The sequence below is a fragment of the Gorilla gorilla genome, chromosome 3 (genome assembly GCF_029281585.2).
Source record: "Gorilla gorilla gorilla isolate KB3781 chromosome 3, NHGRI_mGorGor1-v2.1_pri, whole genome shotgun sequence".
Lineage (NCBI taxonomy): Eukaryota > Metazoa > Chordata > Mammalia > Primates > Hominidae > Gorilla > Gorilla gorilla.
In genome coordinates this window covers 125,558,707-125,578,303 of record NC_073227.2, presented here as the reverse complement: position 1 = coordinate 125,578,303, position 19,597 = coordinate 125,558,707, and the positions used below count along the sequence as shown (strand labels likewise).

General features: G+C 35.8%; 1 protein-coding gene across 2 annotated transcripts in view; it reads right to left on the bottom strand.

Moving 5' to 3' along the window:
• Positions 1–19,597, bottom strand: part of TET2 (tet methylcytosine dioxygenase 2) — a 133,399-nt gene that overhangs the window by 86,178 nt on the left and 27,624 nt on the right. Inside the window, exon 2 of one of the 2 annotated variants that reach the window (XM_004040224.5) lies at positions 3,374–3,519. The exons of the other annotated variant lie outside the window; for it this stretch is intronic. The gene's annotated coding sequence lies outside the window, so the exon portion shown is untranslated. The remainder of the gene's footprint in view (positions 1–3,373; positions 3,520–19,597) is intronic. 2 annotated transcript variants of the gene reach the window in all.

The window sequence follows — 19,597 nt, the reverse complement described above, 5'->3', positions numbered from 1 at the left end:
GTATTACACGGATTTCATGCATAGTAAAAACAGCTCTTAGAAACTTAATTCAGCCTATATGACAAATATCAAATCAACTTTAGTTGCCTTAAGAATATCTGCATCTGATTGTCTTAACTGACTCACGCTGAATTCAAACTCATATGTCCCAACTTCCCTATTTCTTTTAATACCAACACGTAATTAATCATTTTGAAAATTTTAGAGAAATCTTTGACTCCTCTCTTTTATCTCTTACGTGCAGTCAGCAAATAAATCCTTATGATTTTTCCTTAAAATATATAAAATCTATCTTCCCTTCTCTCTTAACAAAATCCATTTTCAATTTATCTCCTAAATTACTCCAACTACTGCCTCCACTTCCTTATTTGTTTAAATTTGTAAAAATAATGATATAGCTAAATACAAGAATTCACCTTTCTACTCATCTGCTCTAATTATTCCCCAATATTTTCAGGATAGCATGCAATAATCTTTAGCTTGACTTTAGGATTTTACTAAATTTGGCCTTACCCTGCTTTCCCATCTTCTCTCTATTTGCCAACATGAACTCTATACAAGGTCGCCTTTTTCCTGCTTCCCACTTGCCCTCTGCCTGGCCCATTCCTGCCCTAAAGGCCAGCATTCTTATTTCACTCCATTTCATGCTGTTTCCCCTCCACTTCTCTCCACTGGGATGTCATTCTTTGTTATCGATCCCAATTCTTCCTGTCCTTCAGGATCCAGGCCATGCCCTGTCGCCTTCCTTTGTGAAGCCTCCTCTGTTATAGTCCAGATGGACCTTGCTATTCAACTTCCAAAGTTCTTGTCCATATCACTTACTTAAGTGTATGTGTAAATATTTACTGATGTATAAGATACTGTGTTTCTTTTTAAATCACTCTGCATAAAACCTTTTACTACTCCAGGTCTTTTGGCTGTTCTCCACTACCTGCAATTCCTTCAGATAACTTCATGGCTTGTTTCTATACCTTTATCAGATTTTTATTTAAGACATAATCTTCTCTTGAAGCTGCCTTACTTGACTACTATATCTTCAATTACTACCTAACCCTGCCACTCAATTTCCTTTTTCTGCTTTATATTTTTATACTTAGCACTTCTTGGTATTTAGTATATTATACATTTTATTTTGTATGTGTCTGTCTCTTACTCTAACAGATTCTAAGCTCAACAAGGGAAGAGATTTTTGTCTCTTACTCATTAATGCCACTCTAGTTCCTAGAAGAGTGCCTGGTATTTGGCAGGTGCTCAAGAAATATTTTTGAATGAATTCATATTTCAAAAACTAAAAGCAACATTAATAAAAGTGGTTAATAATAAAACAAATACCAATATAAACTTGAGAACTTACTATATGTTGGGCAATGTACAGGTAATGCATAAAATAATCCTGTTATTATCTATTATTACCTACTTTCTTCTTTGCCATATAAAGCAGGGCTTACAGAGGTTAAATAATTTTCCCAAGAACACATTCCTAATAAATGTACTAAAAATAAACTCTAGGCTTATTTGCTATTGAAAATATGTCAAGGGCTGAGCTTATCCAACTGTAAAAAATTAAATGCAAAACAACATTTTTGAGGAGATATGAGGGAAGAACTCCTCAGAGAGCTACCTGTAAAACCTTTTCCCTCAATGGCTAATATTTTAATTTGTTGTCTTCGTTTTTTTGTAAGTTATCTTATAATTTTCCATAAACTTCTGCACTTTATTCCTTACCCTGGCTTAACGTTCAAGAAGAGAAAATCTTCTGACTAATGTTATGACTTCATTAAGGAGGAAAATTCCATCTTAAAAATGCGCTCTCAGTTCTCATGTAAAAGACAAGAGCAGAATGAGTAGTCACAGTTCTCACAGAGTGAGGTAAAGCAATCATCAAGGGAGGAGGGGAAAAGTAAAGAATGCTTTATTCATAATTACCTAAGATTTTCCAGCATGAGAGGGGAAAGAGGAAGTCTATTTTCAGTGACAATGATTACTCTAAAAATATTAACATGCAAGGGGAAAATTTTCATTCTGAGAGTTACTACTATACTGAGTTCTCTTTCCCTCACAGAGTGACTTAAAATTCCCAAGGTAGAGAGGTAATCTAGACAGATGCGCCTGCCCTGTGTCTTGAAAATGGCAACATCCAGGAATCATGGGAGTTCAACTGAGGACACACTGGAAAGGATTTCTCAGCACCAGAACAGTCTCTAAGAAGTATCAAGTGGCAGAGTGGATACTTATATCCTCAGGTGTCTGCAGTAAGGCAGAGATTAGAGCTATACAGGCTTATTAGAAGATTTGTTATGCTGAATGCATAAACAAGATTTAGTGAAACTGAAGCTGAATTACCTACTAAAAGGATTATAGACAAAAAAAAAAAGCCTAATTCTTCCTTTTTTCTATCTAATCCAGAGTCTCTCCTGCAATGTCTCTATAATTTTAACTGTCTTATATAGTTCAGGAAAATTATATATTGTAGAATTCATTCTCTTCTTCATCTTAAACATTTTAGACAAAAATATATTAGTTCCCTACTTCTATACATGCATATATGAGAAAATGGTCTGACAACCCTTAGGTTGGGACACTCAGCAGGTCATGGCATTCAGAGCAAATTGATTTTTATTAAGATAATTATAAGAACATGATTAAAAAAGTATTTTGTGTCTCCCTCTTTCTTTTGTATTTTCAGAAAATCATATGAACTGGGCCTGGGGGCATGCACCTGTAATCCCAGCTCCTTAAGAGGCTAAGGCAGGATGATGGCTTGAACCCAGGAGTTTCAGAGCAGCCTGGGCAACATAGCCAGACTCTGTCTCTATCCATTAAAAACAAACCGTATGTAAAATCACATAGCTGCTCCTGAGATCTGCCATTCCATAATTTAGTTCTCTGCTAGTTCTATGGCACCAAATTGTCACAAGACTGACTAGCCAGGTGCAGGAGGTACTCACTTTTCAGATCAGCAAGTAACCACACATACCATTTATTTGGTCCTTAACAAGATTGAGATGAAGTGGCTACAAGTGAAGCAAAATGGAGGCGATAAATACTGTAACAACTGGTTATAGATATCACATTTTCTTATGTTTATAGTTACATTTGAATAATCCTTACCTCTTTTTAAAAACTCCATAGACATTGAGAATTGATAAAAATCTATCTTTCTCCAGAAAAATACAGCTATACATAAGTCAGCACACAACTTTAGTAAATTCACAAATCTTAACAATCTAATCCATGTGTCCTAAGCACAGACAATAAAGAAAAGTATTTGAGAGGGTGCAGGGTAACTTGAAGTTTGGGAGAGAGATTAACCATTAAATTAGGAATAAATTCATACTTGACAAACAAGTGTCAACTGTCTCCACTGTCTTACCAGCAGCTCAGTCCCTTACTGCTCTTCCTGGATCATGTCCTATCGGCTGCTGCTGAGCCCATCTCCTGCTTCCAAGCGTTGTAACTCAACAGGAGCAAAGGCAAGTAAACAATCTTGAGAGGGTGTGCTGCTGAATGTTTGCCAGCCTAGAGAAGACAGAGTTTGAACATTTTTAAGTTAGCAAAAAGGAACAGGGTATATACACCTGATATAAAGAGTTTAAAAGGTTTTGGATACCTATAATTGGATATTTCCATTACACTGTGGCTGTTAAAAAACTTAGAGGATCTTTCTCAAAGCAATGACACTCTCAAATGTACCATAATAACAATTATAATATCTGTAGAACACTTTGCCATGCCCAAAGCATCTTTAGTCTTCACATCTTCACTGCAATAATCAATGAGGCTTAAGAGCCAGTGGCTTATATTACTTCATCTGTTGAATCCAGTGGTTCACAGTGTGGCTTAAAAGAGTATCACCTAGGTAAGAAGTTGAGGATTTTGCTCAGAGATTCTGACTTGTTGAGCTAAGAGGAAACTTTATTCTCCAGGTGACTTTAAGATGAAGTCAGGATTGAGAATCATTAAGTCCCTGTACTTCATGAGATGTGGCACTAACTAAACTCATAAATAGCAAGCATTCATTCAGTATATGCCATGTCAAGGTAACATGCTAAGTGCTATGGAAAAGGTAAAACATTATAACATGTGGTCTCTGTGCTCAAGGGTTTTAATTTAGCTGGAGAGACTGGACATATACTTTAAAAGGACCACCTAATAAGATACCTACTTTAAAAACATAACCCAAGTAAGACTTAATTGGTCAAAGATGTAGTAAAAATATTGGGTGCTACAAATAAGTGGAGATGACATGCACTGATATAAGGGAGTAGGTTAAAAACATGAGAGAAGTCCACGGAGTTCCAAGGGCAGAGAGAAGAGAGGAATGGGGAGAAAGCGTTGTTTTGAGGCACAGATACAGCTGCAGCAAATTGGAAGAGATTAAAAAGCTCTCTCTGACTGAAGAGTGTCTACAAAGGAGCACAAGAAGACTTTGGAAAGACTGATTTGAAACAGAGTCTAAAGAGTTTTGATAAAATGGCTAAAGGAGTTGGTCCATTGTCCTGAATATATGGAAACAGTATTGGAATATCCTGAAATAGTATCTGGAATAGTATCAGAAGCAGTTGAAGCTCAGGTTCCAGGGGTTCTTGGTAAATGCCAGACACTATGCTAGATGCACTACATATGTTACCTCATTTAACACTCAAAAAAATCCGGTAAGATCATTATTATTATCATTATCATCATTATTATTCCCATTTTACAGAGTAAGAAGGGAGGTCTCTTAATTTTTTCTCAAAGTCACATGCCTAGAAATAGTAAGCTGAGACTGGGACACGTTGCTTCTTTAGAAACATGGCATCATAAAAGCCATACGTTAAGATTTAAGGGGTGTTTTGAGATATAATTCACATACCATAAAATACATCCTTGTAAAGTATATGAGTCAGTGGGTTTTAGTATATTAAAAAAAATTATGCCACTCTCACCTATCATTACTATCAAATTCTGCAATATTTTCATCACTCTGTCCCCCTCGCCCCAAAAAACCCAGTACCCATTAGGAGCCAGTTTTCATTCATTCCTCCCCCGGGCCTTGGTGACCACTAATCAACTTTCAGTCTCTATGGGTTTTCCTATTTTGAACGACTTTATATATATAAAACCATACAAAATTTGGCCTTTTATGTCTGGTTTCTTTCACTTAGTGTAATGTTTTTAAGGCGCATCTGTGTTGTAGCATGTGTCTGTACTTTATTCCTTTGTATGACTAATATTCTACTGTTTTGATATGCCATATTTCCTTTAGCTATCGATGATGAACTTTGGGGTTACTTCCACTTTTAGCCTCATAAATAATGCTTCTTTGGATATTCATTTCAAACTTTTTAATTGTGATAAAATATAAGTAACAAAGTTTGCCATTCAAACCATATTTAAGTATACTATTCTGTGGCATTAAGTACATTCACATTGCTATGCAACCATCACTGCCACCCATCTCCAGAACTTTTTCATCTTCCTAAACAGAAATTCTATACTCATTAAACAATAACTTCCCATTTGCTCCTCCTCCAAGCCCCTGGCAATCATTATTCTACTGTATGCCTCTATTAATTTGACTATTCTAAGTACCTCATGTAAGTGGAATCATAATATTTTTCTTTGTGTGATTGGCTTATTCCACTTAGTAGAATGTATACAAGATCCATCCATTTTCTAGCATGTGTCAGAATTTTCTTCCTCTTTAAGGTTGAATAATAGTCCATTGTATGTCTATACCACATTCTGTTTATCCATTCATCCATCTATAGGCATTTGGGTTGCTTCTACCTTTAGGCTATTGTGAATAATGCTACAACAAACATGGATATACAATGTTTATAAGTTTTTGTATGGGCATATGTTTTCAGTTCTCTTGAGAGTGGAATCCCTAAGAGCGAAACTACTGGGTCTTATGGTAATTCCATGCTTAATCTTTTGATGAACTGCCAAACTGTTTTGCAAAGTGGCTGCACCTTTTTACATTCCACTAGCAATGTGTCAGGGTTCCAATTTTTCCATATCCGCACTAACACCTGTTATTGTATGTTTTAAAAATTATATCCATCCCAGTGAGTGTGAAGTGGTAGAAGATTTAGGTGTTATAAATAATCATATGCAAGATATTGGCTTATTGCAGTACTCAAGTATAAGCGATAGTTGGAATGAGAGGGTGGCAGAATAAATGAAATAAAATGATCAAACAGAAATATTACTGATAAAGAAATGAATGGCATTTAGTAACATTTTAAATGTAAGAAGAAAAAATAAATTCAATTATAGTGATAAAGCTTTTGAGTTTGGTTGTCTGGAAGAATGATGCTATTAATCAGATAAATAGATAATTCTAGAAAGGAATCTGAAATGACAAATTCTTGACATGATGCATTTGAAAAAACTTATGTATTCCAAAAAAATATTCATCAGGCAGGTGAAGTACAGGAGGTCAGGGTTGGAGTCAATAGGCTATTTCATTTTTCTTTTTAAAGAAATGATCAAAGAAACATTATTAAGATTAGAAGAGGGTTATTGCCTGTATATGATTAGACTCTTAAATCTGAGTTCAGCAACTGACAAACCAAATACTGAGGAAGGCAGAGGAGTTTTTTACCTTCTGTTTTCTGTTTAAAATAGTAAAACAAAACTTAAAAAGTAAAAAATATATCTTTATTAAGCTTTATAGAACTTGTTTTTATCAGAATTTGAGTTGGTATCACATTTTTAACTATACCAAGGTGGTGCTTGTGGTTCTTGGAATGGTGTGAGCAGTTCTAGGGGGATTTCCCTCTCCGAGCTGGCACAAGATTGGGAGTCCTAGAGGACATGAGTGTCACTACCAGCAGTTATCTGGTTGACTGGGAATCAAGCTGGCAAACTATCAAGGAGAAACCATGAATTCTAGTTTTATATGCCCAAAACAGTCCCCTTTAGTAAAAAGAGGTGATCCCCAACAAATAGAATAGTCTCTTGCTAGAATATAGTCCCTCAGTAGCCAATAATTCTTGCTTTGTTCAGCTTTGGAAAGTCTCCAATATGATAATATTCTGGAATAAATACAGTGATGACTCACAGGCTTATATACATGTTTTGAAAGAGAAGCTTAATGATGCTATTTTGGATCATGAAGCCAGGCCGCGGTGGCTCATGCCTGCAATCCCAGCACTTTGGGAGGCCAAGGTGGGTGGATCACTTGAGGTCAGGAGTTCGAGACCTGCCTAGACAACATGATGAAACCCCGTCTCTACTAAAAATATAAAAATTAGCCAGGCATGGTGGTGCAAGCCTGTAGTCCCAGCTACTTGGGAGGCTGAGGCGGGAGAATCGCCTCCAGGAGGCGGAGGTTGCAATAAGCTGAGATCGCACCACTGCACTCCAGCCTGGGTGACAGAGTGAGACTCCATCTCAACAAAAAAGAAGAAAAAAAAAGAAAATGCAAAATACAGTCAGCTTATACATTGAGTTTTCCTTCTGCCATGATACATTGAGAGCTATAAAAAAATCACTTAGAAGATAAAACAGAACAAACATATGAAGGGTAGTGCTGAAGACAGAGGTTAAGATAAGGGCCATGAAGGGGGTTAAAGAAAAATCTAAGCCGATGAGCACATTTAAATGTTCTCATTCCCACACACATATCTACTGTTGTTTTTGTTTTTTTGTTTGTTTGTTTTCTTGAGACAGGGTCTTGCTCTGTCACCCAGGCTCAAGTGCAGTGGCACGATCTCGGCTCACTGCAGCACTGACCTCCCAGACTCAAGCTATCCTTCCATCTCAGTCTCCCAAGTGGCTAGGACTACAGGCACGTACCACCACACCCAGCACATTTTTTGTTTATTTTTTGTAGAGATGAGGTCTCACTATGTTGCCCAGGCAGGTCCCAAACTCCTAACCTCAAGTGATCCACCTGCGTCAACCTTCCAAAGTACTGGGATTACAGGTGTGAGCCACCATGCCCAGCCATATCTACATTTTTAATTGAATAAAATACACTTCACCATCAAAGTTGCAATCATTTTGAGCATAATATCATTCCTAAACATATTTTCCTTTGTTCCCTAAATTGAAGCCTATTCTATTTTATCTTTATAAACTATTCACTGTTCTATTTTTATTTTTTATTTTTCAGAGACAGAGTCTTGCTCTGTAGCCCAGGCTGGAGTGCAGTGGTGGGATCTTGGCTCACTGCAAGCTCCGCCTCCCGGTTCACGCCATTCTCCTGCCTCAGCCTCCTGAATAGCTGGGATTACAGGCGCATGCCCCCACGCCTGGCTAATTTTTGTATTTTTAGTAGAGACGGGATTTCACCGTGTTAGCCAGGATGGTCTCAATCTCCCGACCTCGTGATCCGCCCACCTCGGCCTCCGAAAGTGCTGGGATTACAGGCATGAGCCACTGCGCCTGGTCTCACTGTGTTTTAGAAAGGTATTACTTTATCTGCAATATTTTCCAAATAGATTTAGAAAAAAAAGACAATAAAAATAGCTAAAATTTATTGAATGGATTCTAAGTCATCTAATTTTCAAAATACTATCAGTTGTTTACCTTAGCACAGCCTTTGTGGGTGGCAGTGCCTCCAGAGCCTGTGCTCTTATTCAACATGCTTCATGTCCTCCACAAGCTTGTAGGAGATTCAGTGAAACATTTCATTTTGGGGAAAGGTAAATAATTCTACATTCCAAAGCCTAGAGACAGACAAGTTTTCTTTCAAAAAATGAAGGAAAAAAAAAACCTCTTCTCTAAAAACCAGTCACTCTACCTATAAACATGAATATATCATTACAAGCTAGGCACCTTATATAAGAATCCTCCATTTGGGGTTTAAATGCATTTTCCTTTCAAGAGATAGATCCACCATTGATCAAACATCATCAAACACTTCCGTTACAAAAAAGGGACTTTGTTTATCATGCTGAATTTAGTCCTTCCCTTCCCTTTGTGATATTAGTACACCTTCATGGCATGTTTCTTCAAAGCCCCAGTAATAGATGTTTCCTTCCTGTTGAAATGCTGCCTTGGCTGCTTCTGTGCTTGATGTGATTCTCCTCCAGGTTTAAATGGGGTCAGACTGGAGTTCACTAATCAGCACGTTACTCACCTCAGCAGGATATGCCCACAAAGTGTTTCTCTTATTCTTATACACATGAGTACACACATAAATACACACACACACACACCTCTCTGCAAGTAAATGATCCCAACTGTACAGTGCCTAAAGGGAAGTGCTATTTCAGAATGTCAGCTACTTGGCAGTGATGGCTATTCTCCTGTTAATGCTTTAAAAAACCACTAAAGTAGTCAAAGTTTTAAGAAGAAAATTAAAGACCTTAAATGTATTCACTTCCTGCTCCTCCTAACATAGACAAAGTGGTGACTCCCAGTGAAGAACTCAGTGTTTGCAGAACAAATTCCATGAAGATAAAAACAAGCATACACCATATGAGGTTGTTTCTAATCAACAGTCTTTATATAACTACGATTGCCAAACAAGGCTGAAATATCAACCACCAGTTATAAACAATTTAACATAGTATTTCCATTATACAAAGTGATTATTTAAGAACCAAACACTGGAACATGAGAGGTACAGGTATAAATTCACAAAGCATTGTGTATAGATTATCAGATCAATTTATATAGTTTCCGAAAATAAAAAGAAGTTATGAGGGAATATTTTTTAAAATAATAGATATTTTTAAAAACCAAGATGGAAAACATTTCAGAAGAAAATACCCTATAAACATCACACAGAAAACGCAAAAAAAAATTCTGCATCTGAAACACAAACTTTTCACGACATTCTGACACTGGCTAATACTTGACCTCACTGGTCAGAGACTGGGCCAATGAAGGGTGTGCTCAAAATCTTAACTTTGAAAAGCCTCTTAAGGGTATGGTTTATTTTTCATCCACTAAAATAGAAAATATAATTCTCTACAATAGACTTACCATTCCTAACATCCAGGCATTTTAGAGATCACCGCTAGAAATTTCAAGTGGTATAGGAGAAGAAAGGAGTGAAAGGGGAAGAAAGGGGCAAAGAAAGGTAACTTGCATTGATTTTGATGCTTTATTAGTCATTTTCTTTTTCTTCACACAAGGAACTTCAGGTATTTGTGATTGTATTTGCACGGCTGACTGCAGGACAATAATTCTATTGGGAGCTAGGTTTTTAGCTGAATCTCAGAATGTCTCTCCTGTAACTTCCATAAACCCACAGGCAAACTAAGGGGGTAGGCTGTAGAAGAGATAACAAAGTATAAATTAATCTTGGGTTCTAATTCTGACTCTAATCCTCCGTAAATTCATGATCTTGAGCCGACCACTTAGGGAAACTGAGGACTAGAGAGCCTATAAGATGTTAAATTGTATTATTTCTGTTCCAACCCAGCTTTGAGGTTTTATGATTCCATGATTTAGATACTATCAAATTTGAGATAAAAAATATATATAGGAAAAAGAGTTATTGAAATGAATAGGTATAAAAACACAAGCAAAATTATATTAATGGAATTATTCTAAGTCTACTTGTGTGATATTGTTTATAAAAGGATATCCCTTACATTGTAATATATAACTATAATTGATAGCCACAATACTTATTATTGATTCCAAAGCAATTTTTACAATATATATTCTATTCCTTATATTTAGTAATTTAATATTACAAAATGATGTAATGGTTTCTTGGGAGTAATGAGTCTACTACCATGGTTCTCTTAGACTGAACTGCTAATTGCATCCATTTAAAACAGCCACAGATTGAGGATCAATAAACTGGTAGACTTTAAGTGCTTTTTAAAAACTGCTTCCAATCTATAACATTAACCCAGATATTTTTAAAATGATTTTATTTTTTGTATTTTGGGGGGATAAGTATTAGGTATACATGAACCCTACCTTACAATTTCTTCAAAATGGATGGAAAGAATGAATTTTTAAATCACTTATGTCATAAATTATTTATAGCCCAAATATCTTCATCTAAGGATGCTTTAAGTCATATGACCTATATGAGCTAAAGTTTAAAGACATTACATTAATATCATGAATATAAACATCAAAGGATCAATTATAAAAATTCTAATGCTTAATGGGATGGCAAACTACAAAATAAAATTTTACACTATAGTATAAAGCTGCTGACATTTGATCAGTCACTATTTTTTAAAAAATTCCTTCAGTAACAATATTCTCTAATTTTCATTCTAAAAATTGAAACAAGGAAATTTTTATCTAATCTATTTCTAATAGAAAGGCAAATAAAAAATACTTTTTTAAAGATTTCAAAACATACAGGAAAACTCTGCAGTTATGTTTACCTGGTTTGTTAAAAAACAAACTATGCATTCTGCAAAATTGCAAATGTCTACTTTTATCATAAGGTAATCTTAAAAGTAGTTTAGTAAACATCAAGTTACGACAAATAGATGTCTCCCTTACCACACAGGAGTGACAATCAAAATATTTAACAGCTTATATGTCCAGGCATGAGACATAGTGCTGGAGGAGGATCCTAGAGGAACCTACGTGCCATTTATTATTCTAGCTGCAGGATGGTGGGTAGACCCAGGGAGTAATGGGGAAGGAGCTATAGTGGCTTAGGGTAGCAGAATTACTAGCTACCTTGGAAATCTTTCAGTAACCATCAGCACAGCCACACTCATGTGCACCTGCTGCCTATCAGCTCTGGTTGTTTGCATGATTCTTAAATAAGGGATAAAAAAGTATTAAGCAACTGTTACAAGTCTTTGCAAATCTACCATTTGTCATTGGAAAAAAATGTAACTATTAACTTTGGTTGTAGCCAGAGAACAAATGATAGGGAAAATTTGATAAAAGAAATATAAAAATTTAAAGATGCAATATTTAAAAATGTTTTTGAATTATACATAAAATTACATAAAATATTTTCATAATATTAAAATTATATAAAAATGAAAGTATGAGGTTGAACTTTCAAGTAATAACCGAGATAACAGAATTTAAATACACTTCTCCCTAAAGAAAGTAGTATAAAAAGCTATAAATTCAATCATACTTAAGGTTGGAGGGTAATATAAGTGAATCAGAAATCCAAATGAGTATTTTTATAACAAATTGTGAGATAGTATTTTTCATCAAAGTAACTCATTATCACATTAAACTGGATTTTCACATCTTCGATTTCCTAGAAGGGGCTACACTATTACTACTTACAAGTTGATTGCCTATGAATAAGCATATCATAATGCTCAAGAACTAGCATAAGTAAAAAATATTTGGGGCAGGGGTTACAGATGTAGGAGATTGTACAGAATTACACATTTTAAAAAAGTTTTAAACCATTTTTTATTTGCTAGATTTTCTAAGTGAAATATCTGAATCTAAAGAAAGCAGGAATTTATTGTTGTTGATTGTCCTGTGTTAAAAGGGATTAAAGTCGCTTAGCAACCTCTGTGTTGTAGAAACCAAGATAAAAGAAGAGTTGGTTGTCTATCACCAGCTCTTCTAAGATGGAAGAGTGCAAGTAAATAGAAAAGCACTATTTCTGCAGTGGTGCTTTGACATACATTCTTCATCACATGACAAAATAAAAATCATCAAGAAATTCCCAGGAAAAGGAAAATCCTCAAAAAGCATATTGTGACTAAATGGAGAATTTACAAACCACTACCATACAGACACACACAAAGACAAACACACACAATAACAAAAGACATGGCCAAGGAGTATATAGATCGTAGCTGAGAGAGGTAGACTACATAGTAGAAACTCTGTTACAAAGGATTTAAAATATTCTAGATAGAAATATAAATGAGCATAAGAGTGATGATTTATAGAATCAGAGACTATTTTTAAACTTGGTTTTATAGAGGCAAAGAAGGAATGAAGATTAAACTAGGACAGTACATAATTAGGGAAGGCAACTTCACATGGAGGGATAAATTTGAGGATTTGAGTTAAAAGAAAGATAAAAGGGCCAGATGCAGTGCCTCACGCCTGTAATTCCAGCACTTTGGGAGGCTGCGGTGGGTGGATCACCTGAGGTCAGGAGTTCAAGACCAGTCTGGCCAACATGGTGAAACCCTGTCTCTACTAAAAATACAGAATTAGCCAGGTGTGGTGGCACATGCCTGTAATTCCAGCTACCCGGCAGGCTGAGGCAGGAGAATCGCTTGAACTCAGGAGGTGGAGGTTGCAGTGAGGCAAGATCGTGCTTCTGCATCCCAGCCTGGGCAACAGAGTGAGACTGTCTCCAAGAAAAAAAAAATGATAAAATGGCAATATCAATTAGAACGTGAAATAGTGTTTGTGACCATGGAGATCATGGAGAATATTTACATTTTAGAAAGGTTTTTAAGTGTCATGAGATTCTAAATGCAGTAAATAAGCTCTGAAATAAACATAATTTTGCTTCCTAGTAAAACAAAAAAAGATAAAACTTAAAAGAACTCAATAATTATAGAACACAATTGTATATATTTTATCTATCTACAACAGCCGAGAAGCACAGGCATGTAATAATTTGTATTTTCCTCCATGTATTAATGACTGAGATTTTCGAATATGAGGAAGTATTTTTAGACTAGGAATGAATCAAATCACCATTTTAATGTTATCACTGAGCAAAGTGGAGTTTGGCAAAAAGAAGCCACTGACTCTGCGTTTAGAGAAGCTTGTCTGAAAAGTCCTTTATGCCAAGTTGACTCAGGTTCATAGGCCATGAGAAATCAATACTGAAAGTTTTGTCATTGATTTTGGATGAGAAACTAAGTGAAGGCTGGAACATCTAATTCCTTACACTTGAAGATGTGAAAGTGTCATTTCTATGATAGGTCAACAGCCAGCTGACCAGAAAGGCATAACTACTGTAACCTCCAAGAAAAAAAACAGTGAAAGAAGGGAGACAGACAAATGACAACCCTTAGTAGGCACATTTTATTTCAGCTCAGTAGCCATTAAAAACCAGATACTCTGCACGCTAGAAAAACTTTCCTCTTGGGCATGACAAGTAATACTCCAGAACCCAATAGCGGGATAAACTTAATCATGCCTCACTAGGAATGCAGCTGCTTTAGAGGATCTCACTGTAGATAGTCTTCCAGTGGGATGTCAATCTTCCCTCAAACATGTGCCACTGAAATGACTTAATACTCTAGGTTTATGCCAGGTCAGGGTACACAGGTCACCTAGAGAGCCATGAATGAAGTCATGCATTATCAGAAAGCAGGTCAGAGGTGACACAAATCATCTAAGTGTAACAGCTGACTACAAATTACTTTCTATTATAAGCACTCATTTCCCAAATGAAGAGGATATTTTTCATTTTTTGAGGATAGACGGTGAAAAAAATCCTCACATAAAATGAAACAAGATTTTTTATCTTGAATACTTTGAGAAAAAGGATGGAGTCTGTCTGTAGGTACATGAATTTGCCTTGTAGGCTTTGCAGTATCATTGGCATTGAATGAAGGCAACTGAATTATGCCCATGGACACTCATGGATATCCCCCTATCACCTCCCCTATTTCTTTTAATGAAAGATTTGTGTTGATTCTTCATTGCAAACAAGGTTGTGGGTCAATTAAGGAGGAGACAAAGTTATTTTTCCTAACCAGAAATTGGAAAATGGAGGTCAAAAAGACGACTTGAAATGAAACACTATAGCACCCCATAAAAGAAAAGACATACTTTTATCACTGATATGGTTAGGCTGTGTCCCCACCCAAATCTCATCTTGAATTATAATCCCCATAATCTCCATAATACCCATGTGTCAAGGCAGAGACCAGGTGGAAGTAATTGGATCATGGGGGCAGTTGCCCCCATGCTGTTCTCATCATAGGGAGTGAGTTCTCATGAGATCTGATGGTTTTATAAGTGTTTGGTAGTTGCTTCTGCATTCATTTCTCCTTCCTGCCACTTTGTGAAGTCACCTGCCATGACTGTTAAGTTTCCTGAGACCTCCCCAGCCATGCTAAACTGTGAGTCAATTAAATCTCTTTCCTTTATAAATTACTCAGTCTCAGGCAGTACTTTATAGCAGTATGAAAATGAACTGATACGTTCAACTAGTTTTTTTTTATTAACATTTTTTCAGATTGCCTAAATTTTTTTTTATTTTATTATTATTATACTTTAAGTTTTAGCATACATGTGCATTAAATTTTTTAACATTAATAAACTTTACAGTAAAATTGATTCACAGTAAAACAGTAGAAAGTTCCCATATACCCCTGTCCCCAGAGACCCACAACCCTCCCCATTATCAACATCCCATACCAGAGTGGTATATTTGTTACAACTGATAAACCTACATTGATGCATTTTGATACCCAAAGCCCATAGTTTACATTAGGGTTCACTATTGGTGGTTACATCCTACATGTTTGGACAAATGTATAATGACATGGATCCACCACTATAGTATTACATAGATTCATTTCACTGCTCTAAAAATTTGCCTATACATTCCTCCCTCTGGAAAACACTGCTCTTTTTACTGTCTCCATAATTTTGGCTTTTCCGGAATGTCATATAGTTGGAATCATACAGTATTTAGCCTTTTCGGATTAGCTTCTTTCACTTTATAATATGCATTTAAGTTTCATCCATGTCTTTTTATGATGTGATAGCTCATTTCTTAGTGCTGAATAATATTCTTACATCTGGATGTACCACAGTTTATCCACTCAAATATTAAAGGATATATTGATTGCACCCAAGTTTTGGCAATTATGTAAAGCTGTTAAACAACGTGTGCAGGTTTTTATGTGGAGATGTTTTGTTTGTTTGTTTTTGTTTTTGCTTTTTTTTTTTTTTGAGATGGAGTTTTGCTGTGTCACTCAGGCTGGAGTGCAATGGCACGATCTCAGCTCACTGCAACCTCTGCCTCCTGGGCTCAAGTGATTCTCCTGCCTCAGCCTCCCTAGTAGCTGAGATTACAGGTGCACACCCAGCTACTTTTTTGTATTTTTAGTAGAGATGGGGTTTCACCATGGGATTTCACCAGGCTGGTCTTGAACTCCTGACCTCAAATGATCCACCTGCCTGGGCCTCCCAAAGTGCTGCAATTACAGGCGTGAGCTACTGTGCCTGGCCAGGACATAAGTTTTCAAGTCCATACCAAGGAGCGCTATTGCTGAATCATATGGTAAGAGTATGTTTATTTTGTAAGAAACTGCCAAACTGTCTTCCAAAGTGACTATGCCATTTTGAATTCTTACCAGCAATGAATGAAGGTTCCTGTTGCTCCACATTCTCACCAGCACTTGGTTTCATCAGTGTTCTGACTTCGGCCATTCTAACAGGTATGTAGCGGTATCTCATTGTTGTTTTAATTTTCAATACCCTAATGACTATGATGTTTAACATCTTTTCCTACGCTTTCTTGACACTTGTGTATCTTCTTTGGTGAGTTGTCTGTTCAGGTTTTTTGCTCATTTTTTAAGTTGAGTTGTTCATTTTCAAACTGTTGAGTTGTAAAAGTTGTTTGCACATTGTGGACAATAGTCCTTTATGAGAAGTATCTTTTGCAAATAATTTTTCCATCTGTGGCTTGTCTTCTCATTCTCTTAATATTGTCTTTCATAGAGCAGAAGTGGCTTGTCTTCTCATTCTCTTAATATTGTCTTTCACAGAGCAGAAGTTTTAAATTTCAGTTAAGTCCAGCTTATCAATCATTTCCTTCATGTATTGTGCCTTTGGAGCTGTATCTAAAAAATGTCACTGCCATACCAAAGTCATCTAGGATTTTTCCTGTGTTATCTTCTGGGAGTTTTATAGTTCTGCATTTTACATTTAGGTCTATGATTCAAGTTAATTTTTGCAAAGGGTATAAGATCTGTGTTTACACTCATTTGGGATTTAAAAAATTTTTGTTGTTGTATGTTAATGTGTAGTTTTTCCAGCATTATTTGTTGAAAAGACCATCTTTGCTCCATTGTATTGCCTTTGCTCCCTTGTCAAAGATCATTTGATTATATTTACATGGGTTTGTTTGGGCTCTTTATTCTATTCCATTGGTCTATTTGAATATTCTTTTACCAGTACCCACTACATTGATTATCTGAGCTTTATAGTAAGCTTTAAAGCCAGGTAATGTCAGTCCTCTGACTTTGTTGTTCTCCTCAAATACTGAGTTGGCTATTCTGCTCTTTTGCCTCTCCATATAAACTTTAGAATCCTTTTGTTGATATCCATAAAATATCGTGCTGTGTTTTTTAATGGCATTGCACTGAATCTATAGATCAAGTTGGAAAGAACTGACATCTTGACAATGAACATGTAACATCTCTTCATTATTTAGTTCACTGGTATTTTTCATTACACTTTTGTAGTTTTCTTCATATAGATCATGTACATATTCTGTTAGATTTATACAAAAGTATTTCATTTCTTGGGGTGCTAATGTAAATGGTAATGTGTTTTTAATTCAAATTACACTTGTTTATTGCTGGTATATAGGAAAGTGATTGGCTTTCTTTATATTAAGTTTGTATTCTGTAACCTTACAATAATCAATTATTAGTTCCAGTTTTCTTTTTTCTGATCCTTTGGATATTCTATATAAACAACTGTCATCTGTGAACAAAGACAGTTTGATTTCTTCCTCCGGAATCTGTATGCTTTTCATTTTCTTTCCTTTGTCTTACTGCATTAGGTAGCACTTCCAGTAGGAAACAAACTGGTAAGAGGAGACACCTTTGTCTTGTTCTTGATCTTAGCAGGAAAGCTTTGAGTTTCTAAAAATTAAGTATGATGTAAGCTGTAGGTTTTTTGTGTATTTTCTTTATCAAGTTGGGGAATACTACTATATCCCTAATTTTATTTTCCTTATATGGATCTGAGTTTCTAACCTGTATCATTTTATCTCTCTCTAAAGAACTTTAAACATTTTTTGCAAGGGTGGTGCACTGGCAACAAATTCCTGAAATTTTTGTTTCTTTAAGACAGACTTTATTTCTTAACTTCTGAAGGACAATTTTGCAAGGTCCAGAATCGTACACTGCTGGATTTTTCTTTCAACATCTTAAATGTCTCACTCTACTCTCTTATTTGTATGGTTTATGAGGATATGTCAGATAAAATTATTATTTTTGCTCCTCTATAGGAGTTTTTTCCTTCTGGATTCTTTCAATTTTTTTTTAATCTTTGATTTTCTGAAGTTTGAATATAATATGCCCATGAGTAGTTTTGGGACATTTATCCTGCTTGGTGTTCTCTGAGCTCTCTGGAGAAGTAGTTTGGTGTCTGACATTAATTGGGGGAGATTTTCACACACTATTGCTTCAAATATTGCATCTAATCCTTTCTTTCTTTTTCTAGTATACCCATTACATGTACATTATACCTTTTGTAGTTCTCCTGCAGTTCTTGAATATTCTCTTCTGTTTTTTTCACAGTCTTTTTTCTCTTTGCATTTTAGTTTTGAAGTTCCTATTATCATATCCTTAACTTCAAAGATTTTTTCCTCGGCTATGTTCAATCTACTTATGAGCCTATCAAAGGCATTTTAATCATTTCTGTACACTATGCTTGATACTTGGCATTTCTCTTTGGTTCTTTCCTAAAATTTCCGTCTCTATATTTACATTATCCATCTGTTCTTGTATGTCATTTTTTTAATCCCTCACCATATTAACCATAGTTTTTTATAAAGTTTCTGGTCTGATAATTCCAATGTCACTGCCATATTTGACTCTGCTTCTGATGCTTATTCAGTGTCTTCAAACTGCATTTCCTGCCTTTTAGCATGCCTTATAATTTTTTGGTTGAATGACAGACATGATATACTTGGTAAAAGAAACTGTTGCAAATAGGCTTTTAGTAATATGATAGTAAAAGGTGTGGGAAAGGGAAGCATTCTGTAGCCTTATAATTTGGTCTCCCTCTTTGGTGAAACTGTACCCATGGACCATGAACTTCACCAGTTTTCTCAGTTCCCCTAGGCTCCCTAACGTGGACAGGATGGTTTGAGTTGTCCAGAGTTATATATTTTCCTTTCCCTATGTGGAAAGCTAAAAGCGGGCTGAACTTAGGTATTTTCCTTCCCTTTGGGAGGTTACCCTCATAAAATCCCAAAAGTTTAGGTTCTGGTAAAATAGTTTCACTTGAGGGCAGGCTTGAGTCCAACAAAATGCTCTGACATATTTCAAGGTGGTTCCTTTTCTTCTCCCCTTAGGGAATTTTCTCCAGTAGTCACTGTGAACACTCCTGGAAGTTAAACTCACAAAAGTACAGGCCCTTCCGTAAGTGAGTCCTCCTGGAGTTTTTAACCCTCAGACTTGCCCACACTGAACAACTGCCCACACTGAGCAATTTTTCAATTACAGTTCATGTTTTCCTACCTGGCACCGGTTCCCACAAAAATTTTCCTTGTAGGTTTTTGCCCCACTAAGTTGTGATTCTTTCTATATACCTGTCTGCTTCTCTAATATTTGATGCAGTGGTTTGCCCTATAATGTCATTTTTCTGACAGATCTAAGAAGATTCGTTAATTTTCCAATTTATTCAGCTTTTTACTTGTTGTGTTTTTAAAGAGTTTTTTGTTTTGTTTTGTTTTTTACTTTTTAACCATATGTCATCCCAGAAAAATATCGATCTTCTATTCCAAATAAATCTTAGGAAATACTAG